Genomic DNA, 12,700 nt, shown 5'->3' on the forward strand with positions numbered 1-12,700 from the left:
GAGAACTCTGCATTCTCATTATAATGGAGCTGAGCGTCTCTGTTTTAGAGGAGTAGCTTTAAAAATTCTTAGTCATTTGTGTATGGTGGTCCTCATTTTCTGCATAGTCCTGAGTAGGGAGCATTGAATGGTCAGTGAAAATGAAAACAGAGGTGTAAGAATGGGCAGATCACCCATGGGCACCTGATGGTAGAAAATAGGCTGAAGGTTGTTTGAGACCTTATTTTATTGTAATTGTTAATTAGATTTGTCTTTTATTTCTTGGAATTATGAAGGAAATTCTTTAAAAAGGACGAAGATTCCCACCTCTACAAGTGTTTAGTATCCTCTTTCATGGGAAGAATGAATATCTGTGTGACTCTATCCATCCAAATATGAGGGAGAACAAGAAAAACTGGGGTTTAAATTAATAATCTCAACTTGGGTTTCAATATTGAAGTTGGTGGTTTAGACTCTGATAACATAGTTTAACAGACTTTGGCAGAACTGAAAAATGTTTACCTTCTATAAAGCAACATTTCCAGGGGCAAACTGGGAATAGTCACTTCACTCTTTTGCGAAATTATAACCGAATCCCAACAATGAAAAATGTCTTAATTTAAAGTGCAAAGGGGACTAACTGCCATTTTCAGAACTGCTAACAATGTACTTTGCTACATAATAAAGAGGCATTATAAATAAAAATATAATTGTAATTGACATAAGCAGTGTAATTAAAATTATATTTTCAGATAATCTATGATTTTTATGGATGACATTCCCTTTGACATGGTTTTATCTTAAAGGCTCAGATTTCTTTTAAATTTGATTGGATTCAAGTCCATATCTCAATAATCAAATACTTAAATCTATTTTTTCTCATTCTATAACCTATAAAACTGACTTTTCATGCAAAAACTTTCATGTGTAATATTTCCATTTATTCTCATAACCATGAATCGAGGTAATAACTGGTTATATTTTTATTTGCCTAAAGATAGACATTGGACTATAACTCAGTTTTGACTCTAAAGCTCATGCAGTTTCTGCTATACAAACTGTTTCCCTCTAACAAACCAAAGCTTCCCTTTGTTTTTGGGAGAATATAAGTAGACAATTGGAAATGTGAAACTGATGTAGTAAAGGCGGTACAACACTGGCCCCAGAGAATTGATAACTTTATAAAATCTCTGAAATAGTAGAAGAACTGACACTAATCCAAGTCTTCTAATTCCCAATACCTTTTGCGTGGCACAACATCATATGACATCATATGGCTAGAACTGAACTTAGATCAGCATGTTCATAACCATGATTTTAATGCCACTGCTATCAACAGAGAGTTGCTGAATCCCTTAATAGTATATAATTTTGCCATAAATTCATTAGTCTGGAGTCTAAAAAACACCAATATTAATGAAATAGAACAACTCAATACGCATACTTGTCTGATATATGTAAGAGAGGGGAAAACTTTGTCAGTTTGTACTGAAGTTCAGATGCCGTTAGAATCATTTCCATTGTCATTATTTTTCTTAGAAGATTTAAAGCAATTCTGCTGACCACAAGACCAAAATGACTTCTCCTCTCAATCTGGGAGAAATTGCTGATGAAGAGCTTCCTCAGACTTTACAAAAAATCATTTCAACTTCACCTTCTCTGAGTTACCCTGGAGCTGAGTTTATATGTATTTGGGAGGAGAGAACTGATTTTCTTTATGTTAACATGTAGGAGAGATTTATTTTAATGGCTTGTGTTTTGCTGTTATGATTGTTGGTAGTAGTCCGAGAGGGGAGAGGAGAAAGTCAAGTTTGAGAGTGACTGAGTGACATAGCAGAGAAACAAAAATGTTTTTTAAACTGGAGTATCCACTTTTCAATTTTAGTTGTTTGAATTCCTATAATGTAAATTCTCTTCATCTCCCCAAATATTTTTGGAAAGACTGCCACACATACACAGGCGTCGAAATTTAGAAGGAGAGACATGGAAATTCAGGAGGAATATATTTTTTTTTTTTTTTTTTAAAGTACTTGTGAGGCAAATCATTTTTGAAAACTACTTTACTATTGTGTACTACTCTCATTATATAATTCTTCCATACCTTGAGCTATAATTTGTCATTTATTTACCTGTTAGTTAGAGCTATCTCTTGAAGCAGTGTGGCATAGACTCTTTCATCTTTCACTTGACAATCTTTTGAATGGTTGAATGCTTAAAGTCAGATATCTTGCCCCACTATGCCCCGGCTTCATCTTTTCTGTAAGGTGAAATACATAGCTCTTTCAATCATTTATTTCTTTGATGTAATATACTAGGATATAATCTATCTTAGTTAATTTATCCTAAGCATTTGTTAACTCTGTGATATTGTTCTTCAATTGCGATGTCCAGTAAAGTACATATACCATCAGGCATGACCTCCTGACAATGTCATGTGTGACAGGGTTACTGCTTCCTTGATATGACTATTATGTGTCTATTAACATAGCCTAAGACTTCATATTTTTTTCTTTTTAAACAAGCTAATAACATTATTGTTACTATTGAGATTCTTGTTCCACTGGATTCTGTATATGTGAGTTTCTACTGCAAAGAGAATTCATTCTTTATTTGTGGACATTTTTTTAACCTAAGTGATACACTTAATATTGCTGCTTCTTAAATTTTTTTGAGTTAGTTGATTTTAGTTCACCATTTTAAATCAAGGGAACATTAGAGGGTTGTAAAAAAACAATTTTGGGGAATACTTTTCATGGTGAAAGTCTAGACCAGCAAGAAGAATGAGATGGTCCCCACATTTCACTAAAACTGTGTATACCCATTAAATACACAAGTTCTTACTTCACGATTAAGGAGGCTAAAACCTTAGGACATACAAGGGTGACAAAATTTGGTGGTCAAGTATTATGAAATTAGGTGCACTTGAGAAAGAGTTTGAGCTTTTCATAGACTTACCTTAACAAAGCATTTTTTAAAAATCTGCATTTTTAAGGTAATCAGCCAGTAATTGAATTTTCCGTGATAACAGAAATCAACACTGTTCAGATGAGGATAATAGAATGTAAATGTGAACAAGAATTAACAATGTCTAGCACATAATACAAAGTTTCAAAGACGTTCGTGTGCGTATGTATATGTATAAACTGTCAAGAAAACATGTAAACAGAAGAACCTAACCCTGGCATGCTTCAGATTTTGGATTAGAAGACAAAGAAGTAAAGAAAAATGTGTGTACAAATGATTAAAAAGAAAATATGATCTTATAGAAGCTCAGGAAAAAATGGAGACCAAAAAAACCCAAACAAATTCTATCATTGAAAAATATAATGTCTGCAATAAAAATTCTTCAGATACGTTGATAGAAGAATAGAAATAGATGGAAGAAGAAAGAGTCATTGAACTCAAGGCAATCAATAGAAAACTTTTAATTCAGAGAACAGAGATACAAATTTTGAATAAAAATTGACATTCTACAAGTCAATTTCAGTGAAATTATCTTGGAAAACAGGACAAAACTTGCAACATGCTTTGCAATGCATAAAGAAATAGCTGGATAAGACATAAGTAAAATTATGGCTAGGTAAATAGGCTATAATAAGCATAGTAACATATTAATTGTGTATGTAGTTGATAGGCACATTAGTATTCATTGTAAAATTCTTTTGATTTCACTTATATTTAAAATGTTCATTAATAAAATATTGAAAAAATAAAATGATGAGGAGAAAATAATGACATTTCAAATGACAAAAATTTAGACAATGTGTCATACAAGATCTATACTGAAAGAAATACTAAAAATACTCTTTAGGCTGAAGAGAAATCATGCTAGATGGAAACTCAATCCTATAGGTAAGAGGTAATATGTCAAGAAATGGCAAATAGATGGATAAATATAAATGATCCTTTTCCTCTCATTATATCTTCAGGAAACTGATTGTTTTAAAGCACAATAATGGCATTTGAAGATGGAGTTTATGTTGTTTGTAGAAATAAAAGATATGAAAACAATTGCATAAAAAATGGGATAGCAGGATACAGCTAAGAGAATGCAATTATTAAATACAAGAGAATGCAATTATTTTCTTGTAAGTTAATACATTTTATGAATTGAGAGTTGAGTTTATTAAATATGAAGTGAGAAGTATGAAATATGAAGTATCTGGTGAGAAGTGGTAATTAGGAAGGGTCAGTTCCGAACTGTTAAGTGGTATATTAATTCTAAATATATTTTTTATAAGAACATATATTGCTAACCCAGGAGCAGATCACAAAATCAAAAAGACATATAGCTAAGAAACCATTACTGGAAATAAACCAGGATACTAAAAAATTTCAGTTAACCCCAAAAAGGCAGTAAAGAGGCAACAGAGGAACAAAATAACAAGAGTGAAATAGAAAATATAAAGATAGTAGAATTCATTCTAAATGTTATATGAAATAGAAAAAAACTAAACACTCCAATTAAGACAGAGTTTGTTAGAGTGCGAAAAAGCAAAACTGAATTCTATCTTATCCATAAGAGGTGCACTACAAATACAAAAATGTAAATAGTTAGAACGTATAAGAATGGCAAATAATATAGCACATCACAATAAGTCTAAGAAAACTAACATAGTTATATTAATATGAGAAAAAGTAGACTTCAAGAGGAAAGTACTATGAGAGATGAGAACAGGCAGTTTTTAAATGATGAAATAGGTAATTCATCAAAATAAGACAATTCTATTTACTCATGCACTCAAAAACAAGGCACTTACATTTATGAAGTAAAAACTGATGGAAGTAACAGAAGCAATACAAAACCCAAAAGGCATGGCTATGAATTTGTAACACCCTTCATTCCCTAATTTATGGAACAAGTGGACCAAAAAAATATGAAGAAATATAAAAGGCCTAAACAAGAAATAGAATTGACATTTAACAGAACACTAATATGACATAAAATAATTATAGTATACACATTATTTTCAACTGTACAACAAATGGTGAACAGAATCAGTTATATTTTATGTCATTAAATGTGTCTCAGTAAATTTGTGGAAGATTGAGGTTTTCAGAGTTATGTACTGTGACTACAATGGAATAAAATTAGAAATCAGTAACAGAAAATATCTAGAAAATCCTGAAGTATTTGGAAATTAAATGCTGTACTTCAAAGTAACATAGTACTAAATAGGAACTCAAGATCGAAACTGTAAATATTTTGAAACAAATTACAATAAACACAATATATAAAAATGTATGGTACATAGACAAAGTAGTGCTTAGAGGCAAACCTGTAGCTCTAAATGATTATATTAGAACAAAATAAGTTCTACAATGAAGTATGTAAGCTGCCAACTTAAGAATAGACAATGTAAGTAACAATGGAGAGTTAAGGATTTTTATAAAAGCAATTTAAAAATAGTAAAATTATCAAAAATCAACTTTTTCAGAACTTTAGAAATTGAACAAAGGTTTGCAATAATCAGGGGTTATATATCCAAGGAGGAAAAAGTCTTGAATCTTGCCACAACAAAAATTATAGATGTTACAGAATTACTTCAGTAAAGTCATTAAACAAACAACAAAATAAACAGTAACAATAATATACACAAAGGAGAGGGAGAATTCATTTTCAGAGTTGCCACATTATACTATTTAAAATGTCAAGTTTTGACACAAAATTACAAAACATGCAAAGAGACAATAAAATATGGCTCACATACAGGAAAAATAGCAATCAATAGAAACTGTCCTTGAGAAAGCCTAGACACTGGATTTATTTGGCAAAATTTTGTCAGTTATTTTAAATATACTCAAATAACTAAAGAAAATTATATCTAAAATAATAAGAGAAAATATGAGAATGATGTCTCATCAAACAGAGAATATAAATAAAGAAAGAAGTTATCAGAAAAAGAAATAAAAATGAATTTTGGATTTGAAAAGTAAAATAACAGAAATAAAAAATTCACTAGAGGGGCTTAATAGTGGACTTGAGCAAGCAGAACTAAAAGTCAGTGAATGTAACAGAGGCCAATTGAGATTATTTAGTTTGAAAATCAGAAAGAACAAAAGAATAGAGAGAAATTAAACAGAGCCTCAAAGACCTGGAAAATACCACAAGTATGCCACCTACCTATAATGGGAATTCAAGAAAGTGAGGAAAAAGAGACAGGGGCAGAATGAATATTTGAAAAGTATTAGCCAAAAACTTCACAGTTTTTGAAAGGGAATTTTCAAATTTTCATTGTAAAACCTATAAAAAAATGTAGATTATGATAAAAGCATAATCTACATTTCCAAGAAGCTCAATAAACCCCAAGTAGGAAGCAATCAAAGAGCTCCACATTGAGACACATCACATGCAAACTGTCTAAACTGGACAGCAAAGAGAGAATCTTTAAAGCAGCAAGATAGAAGAAACTCATCTCCTACAAGAAATTCTTGGTAGGATTATATCAGCTAATTTCTCATGAGAAACAGTGGAAACCAAACCAGTGGACTGACATATTCAAAGTACTGAAAGAAAAAGACTGTTTACCAAAATTCTATATTTAGCAAAATTCTCCTTCAGAAATGAAGGAGAAATGAAGACATTGCCAGATTAACAAAAACAAAGAACTCATCACTAACATACTTGCTATACTTGCTCTAAAAAATTACTAAAGGGAGCCCTTTAGTCCAAAAAAAAAAAAAAAACCCATTAGATAGTACAGATAGCAACTAGAATCACAGTGAGGGTGTAATAAACTGCAGAGACAAATATAAAAGATAGTATAAATGTATTAATGTATTTTTGTGCATATTTTTTCTATCCAATTTTATTTAAAAAGTAATACTTAAATCTGCATTGATTGGTGCAAACATATAAAGACAATTTGTATGACAATAACAGCAAAAAGTAGGAAGGAGGTTATAAAGCTATATATTGAATGTTCATAAGGTTTTGTATACTATTTATATTAAGTTAGTATCAAATGAAACTATGTTATTATAAATGAAGGTGAGTATTGTAATACCCAGGGCCACCACTAAGAAAATACAATTTTAAATTTTAGTAAAATAAACAACAAGGGAACAATACAATAGAAAATATCTCCTTAACATAAAAGAAGGCTGTAGTGGAAGAATAAAGGAACAAAAATATATGAGGCATGTTGAAAGCAAATAGAAAAATGGCAAACATATATTTCAAAGTGTTAGTAATTGTATTAAAGGTAAAATAGATTACACATTCCAAACAAAATGCAGAGATTGCAGGATGGGTTAAAGACCCAGCATTATCTCTCAATGTGCTATCTATCTGCAGAAGACAAACTTTAGATCTGAAGATACAAATAGGTTGAAATAAAAAGTGGGAAAAAAATATACTATGCAAACAGTAACCAAAAGAGAGCTGGAATGGTAATGGCCACAACAGACTTCAAGCAAAAATTATTACTAGAGACAAAGAACATTTAAAATTATATAAGAATCAATCTATCTGAAACATAATAAACATATTTGCACCTAACAACAGAGCCCAAAAATACATGAAACAAAAATTTACAGACTTGAGAAGAAAAATAGATAATTCAACAATAATAATAGTTGGATACTTCAATACTACACATTCATTGATAGAAAAAACATCTAGGCAAAGGATCAACAAGGAAATAAAATTTAAACAACTATAGTCTTAACAGACATCTATAGAACACTCCACTAAACAACGGGAAAATACACATTTTTCTCAAGTGCACATGGAGTATTTTCCAGGATAAATTACATGTTAGGGTGTAAAACCAGCCTCAATAAATGGAAAGGAATTTAGATAAAGTGTGTTCTCCAACCACAATGAAATAAAATGATAAATCAACAACAAAAGAAAATCCAGGAAATCCACAAAATCTTGAAAATTAAATAGTACATTTCTAAGCAGCAAATGGGTTGAAGTAGTTACAAGAGAAATTAGAAAATATTTTGATATGCATGAAAAGGAAAAAAGCAGCTTATTAAAACTTATGGAATGTAGCCAAAACAATGCTTAAGGGAAATTTGTAACATATATTAAATGCTTACATTAAAAAATAAGAATTTGAAATTAATAAACTAAACTTTCATTGGAATCGTAAGACACTGGAAAAAGAAAAGCAAATGAAATTTAAAGCAAATTCAAAGAAGAGAATAATAAGGATTAGGCAAAACCAGGGACATCTTTAATTATATTTGAAATACCTGACACTTCTTTTGCCTCAAAGTAAAGATTACCTCTGGAATCCGTTTAGAGAATGTAGGCTCTTTGCCCATGTCTCTAGTGCTACCACTCCCACAAAAAATGTTAGTGCCCTTATTCACCAAGTAGTTTGTGGATTGTCTGCTTTAGATGACATACTATGCCAAGTTTTGATTTTAATCCTCAGATAATTCACATCTAATTGGGTAATCAATCTGCAAACACTGGCAACACTGCAGACACCCTCCAGGAAATGAGGATGCAGAGTTTCCTCTGTGATGTCAAGGACTTTAAGGGTTGTAGATGCTGCCATTGTCAAACAACTGCTTGATGCAAAGGAGAAGAAGTAGGCAGTGTTCAGCATGTTCGGCAGTGTGGCTTCACTGGCTTCCACATTGTCCTCAGTCCTAATCAGCTGTACATCACTGAGGATTTCAATAGTGTCCCTGGAGATTTAAGTGGTGATGACTAAAGCCTGGAAGAAAAATGTCTTCTTGGGCCTCAGACCCAAAGGCACAAGCACAGGCATCAGCTGGCACCTGTTGGGCAGCAGTATATCCCTAATCTCAGTGAAGTCCTTTTTGGCAAACACAAAGCCCACATTCCCTCAGATATGAGGCATCAGTTTCTCCAGAGCTCAGGTGTTTTCTGGATAGCCTCAGATGGCCTTGTGCATTACAGTGTTCCTGTCCATCAGCTCCACAGCCCTCCCTCAGAAGTACATGTGGATCTGTATCTGCTTGGAACCTACATTGTCACTCCCACAATGAGGCATTTTGGAAATCATCTAAAAGTTGGATGCTCTTAAGGAAGTGGTTGGACTTCCAGGTTGTCCCGTCTTGCCTGGACATCATGAAGGTATATCAGGGATTGTCATGCAGGGTTTAAAGACAATATCACTTTCATTAGGACACCTGGCAAGAGTCTTGTTGGTCACATTTTGGCAAATCTAATACATAAATTTACTTCTTATTTTTTACTGTGTAATACACACTGTTGTGAATTAATCTGTCATTATTGACCTAATTACCAAGTGTTTCAGCTTCCTTGACTCCATTTCTACATTTTAGCCATACGGTATAAAATCATCCTAGAGGGGCTCGGCGTGGTGGCTCACGCCTGTAATCCAAGCACTTTGGAGGCCAAAGTGGGCGGATCACCAGCGCGACCAGCATGGTGAAACCCCGTCTTAAAAAAAAGAAAAAAAAAACATCCCTGAGGAGCTCTTTTATTTTTAGATATAAAGATAATATAAATATAAGATAGCAAGTTATGTTTAAGATATTTGGGGGGAAAATATGTACGCAAAGACATTACCATACGTCTCTATTCTTTATTTCTTGAAAATATGTGGTACGTATAAAGATAGGGAAAGCTATGAGCGAAAAGACAAACATCACAATAGGTGATCTAGGATATTGATTATCTTTATACTGTTCTGTACTTTTGTGTTCTAGACATCCGCTAATGTCCAGAATCTCTAATGTCTTTACAAATAAATAAATATGATTTTCTCCAACTTTTTGTAGATATATAATTGAGATAACATAAAGTAGGAGAACAGCATTGAAGCTAGACAGTAAGCCTTTGGAATAATTCAGAAGAGACCACACATACTGAAATGAATTTATTTGAGCCTGTTCTAACCTTTGGATCATATCCCTCCCAGAGGAGATAAAGAAATCCATCCACCAGTGCATACCGAAAACACGGCATCTACTCTCCAATAAACTGTTGTGTTAGGCATTATTTCCTGTGTGCAGTATACACAGCTACAGCACAATTCAGATATAGTGAGCAGTGGTCAGACATTTCATGACTTTCAAAAGTTTTTTTTTTTTTTTTTTTTTGTGGAATAATTTAAACATTAAAATAACTTTAAATATTTTGCTTTTACTTGTTATACATTCAGTGTTTAATCCAGAACTGTTATCTAATATGTTTTCATGCCTTTATATCTCATATAAAACCTCCCAATAAACTTCTAGGTGATTTAAAATACTATTTAAATAAAAAGCTTTTCAGAAGGCCTTATTAGAAGCTGAATTGGGTATTTGAAGGAAGGTTTCCCCTCCTGAAGCCAAAGACATCTATTTAACTGCTGTGGTACCTAGGCCAAGCATATGGACTGATTTACTGTCACAGATAATCCAGTGCTTGCCTAGAAGCCATTTCAGTTTAAGGGCATGTGGCTTGGCAGGCAGCACTGCTTGCAATAATGTAATAAAACAGAAAAAAAAAAATCCATACCTGGTTGTGAAAGAAAAGAGTCTATTTTGCCAGAGGCAGGTGAAATGGGTCTGTGCGATTTAGTGGTGGGTCAGAGCATAGCTGTATAAAAGAATCCACCACTACTTGTATTTCTGAAAATGACCACATGCAAAATCCTGTGCACCATTTAGTAGTAGGGAGTCGGGAGGAGGTTACTAATTTTATTTGTCTTCTGTGGCCATTGGTGTATGATGGTGCTATTATATGGTTGCTCTGGTCAAAGTTCTTTTGGTGCAACAATCAGAATATCGTGTAAGCTTGCCCACTCTCCTAAAATCAGAGGCCAGGGAAAAAAGGTAGAGGTAGGCTTCAGATAAGGTAGAACTGGGATAGAGAGGCTACTTACTATCACAAGGGATGCCAGCGCTGCTCTTTGCTGCTCCTTCTGGCAAATCAGTTCCATTCTTCTCCTTCAACACACTGGCTTCCTCTACTTACCCAGATTCTCAAATCACTGCATTTTCTACTTTGTTCTTTTCTTTATCATAGCCTTTAAGTGATAAGTTTCACTCCTAGGGAATTGAGTTTTTCAATGTCCCTTTTTCAAATTCCCCAATAACAGAATCCATTTGAACCAATTTATCTAAGTTTGTTTTTTTGTTTTTGGTTTTGGTTTTTAGATGGAATCTTGCTCTGTCACCCAGGCTGGAGTACAGTGGCACTATCTCAGCTCATTGCAACTTCCACCACCTGGGATCAAAGAATTCTCCTGCCTCAGCCTCCGAAGGGGAATTACAGGCTCACACCACCACGCCAGGCTAATTTTTGTAGTTTTAGTAGTGACAGGGTTTTGTTATGTTGGCCAGGCTGGTCTTGAACTCCTGACCTCAGGTGATCCACCAGCCTCGGCCTCCCAAGGTGCTGGGATAACAGGCATGAGACACCATGCCCAGCCGAATTCATCTGAGTGTTGATCAAAGTTTTGCACAAATCAGACAAAAGAAAGAAATAAAGGGCATCCAGTAAACTGGGCACAGTGGTTCAATGCCTGTAATCCCAGCACTTTGGGAAGCCGACGTGGGCAGATCACTTGAGGTCAGGAGTTCAAGACCAACTTGACCAACATGGTGAAACCCCGTCTCTACTAAAAATACAAAAATTAGCTGGACATGGTGGTGCATGCCCGTAATCCCAGCTAGGCTAAGGCAGGAGAATCACTTGAACTCTGGAGGCAGAGGCTGCAGTGAGCCGAGATTGCGCCATTGCACTCCAGCTTTAGCAACAAGAGTGAAACTGTGCCTTAAAAGAAAAAAAGAAAAAGAAAGAAAGAAAGAAAAAATAGAAATAAAGAGCATCCAAATCAGTAAAGAGGAAGTCAAACTGCCACTGTTTGCTGATGATATGATCGTCTACCTTGAAAATCCTAAAGACTCCTCCAGAAAACTCCTAGAGCAGATAAAATAATTCAGCAAAGTTTCTTGATATATGATTAATGTACACAAATCAGCAGCTCTTCTATAGAACAACAGAAACCAAGCACAGAATCAAATCAATAACTCAATCTGCTACAATAGCTGCAACAAATAAAATAAAATAAAATAAAATACTTAGGAATATACCTAACCTAGGTGATAAAAGGCCTCTACAAAAAAAACTGCAAAACACTGCTGAAAGAATTCATAGATGACAAAAACAAATGGAAACACATCCCATGCTCATGGATGGGTAAAATCAATATTGTGAAAATGGCCATACTGCCAAAAGCAATCTACAAATTCAACACAATCCCCATTAAAATACCAGCATCATTCTTTACAGAATTAGAAAAAAAAAATTCTAAAATTCAAATGGAACCAAAAAAAGTGCCTGCATAGCCAAAGCAACACTAAGCAAAAAGAACAAATTTGGAAGCCTCACACTAATTGATTTCAAGTACACTATAAGTCCATAGTCACCAAAACAGCATGGTACCAGTATAACAATAGGCACACGGACCAGTGGAACAGAATAGAGAACTAGAAATAACCTCAAATATGTACAACCAACTGATCCTGGACAAAGCAAACAAAAACATAAAGTGGAAAAGGACACTCCTTTTCAACAAATGGTGCTGGGATGATTGGCTAGTCACATATAGGAGAATGAAACTGGATCCTTATCTCTCACCTTACACAAAAATCAACTCAAGGTGGATTAAAGACTTAATCCTAAGACCTGAAACTCTAAAAACTTAAGAAGATAACATCAGGAAAACCCTTCTAGAGATTGGCTTAGGCAAGGATTTCATGACCAAGAACCCAAAAGCAA

The 12,700-nt window shown here is 33.8% G+C and overlaps 1 pseudogene; it reads right to left on the reverse strand.

Moving 5' to 3' along the window:
* Positions 1-8,300: 8,300 nt before the first annotated feature.
* LOC116557149 lies at positions 8,301-9,033 on the reverse strand (annotated as a pseudogene).
* Between the last annotated feature and the right edge of the window lie 3,667 nt (positions 9,034-12,700).

The sequence above is a fragment of the Sapajus apella genome, unplaced genomic scaffold (assembly GCF_009761245.1).
Source record: "Sapajus apella isolate SASKATOON/1434 unplaced genomic scaffold, GSC_monkey_1.0 scaffold18, whole genome shotgun sequence".
NCBI lineage: Eukaryota > Metazoa > Chordata > Mammalia > Primates > Cebidae > Sapajus > Sapajus apella.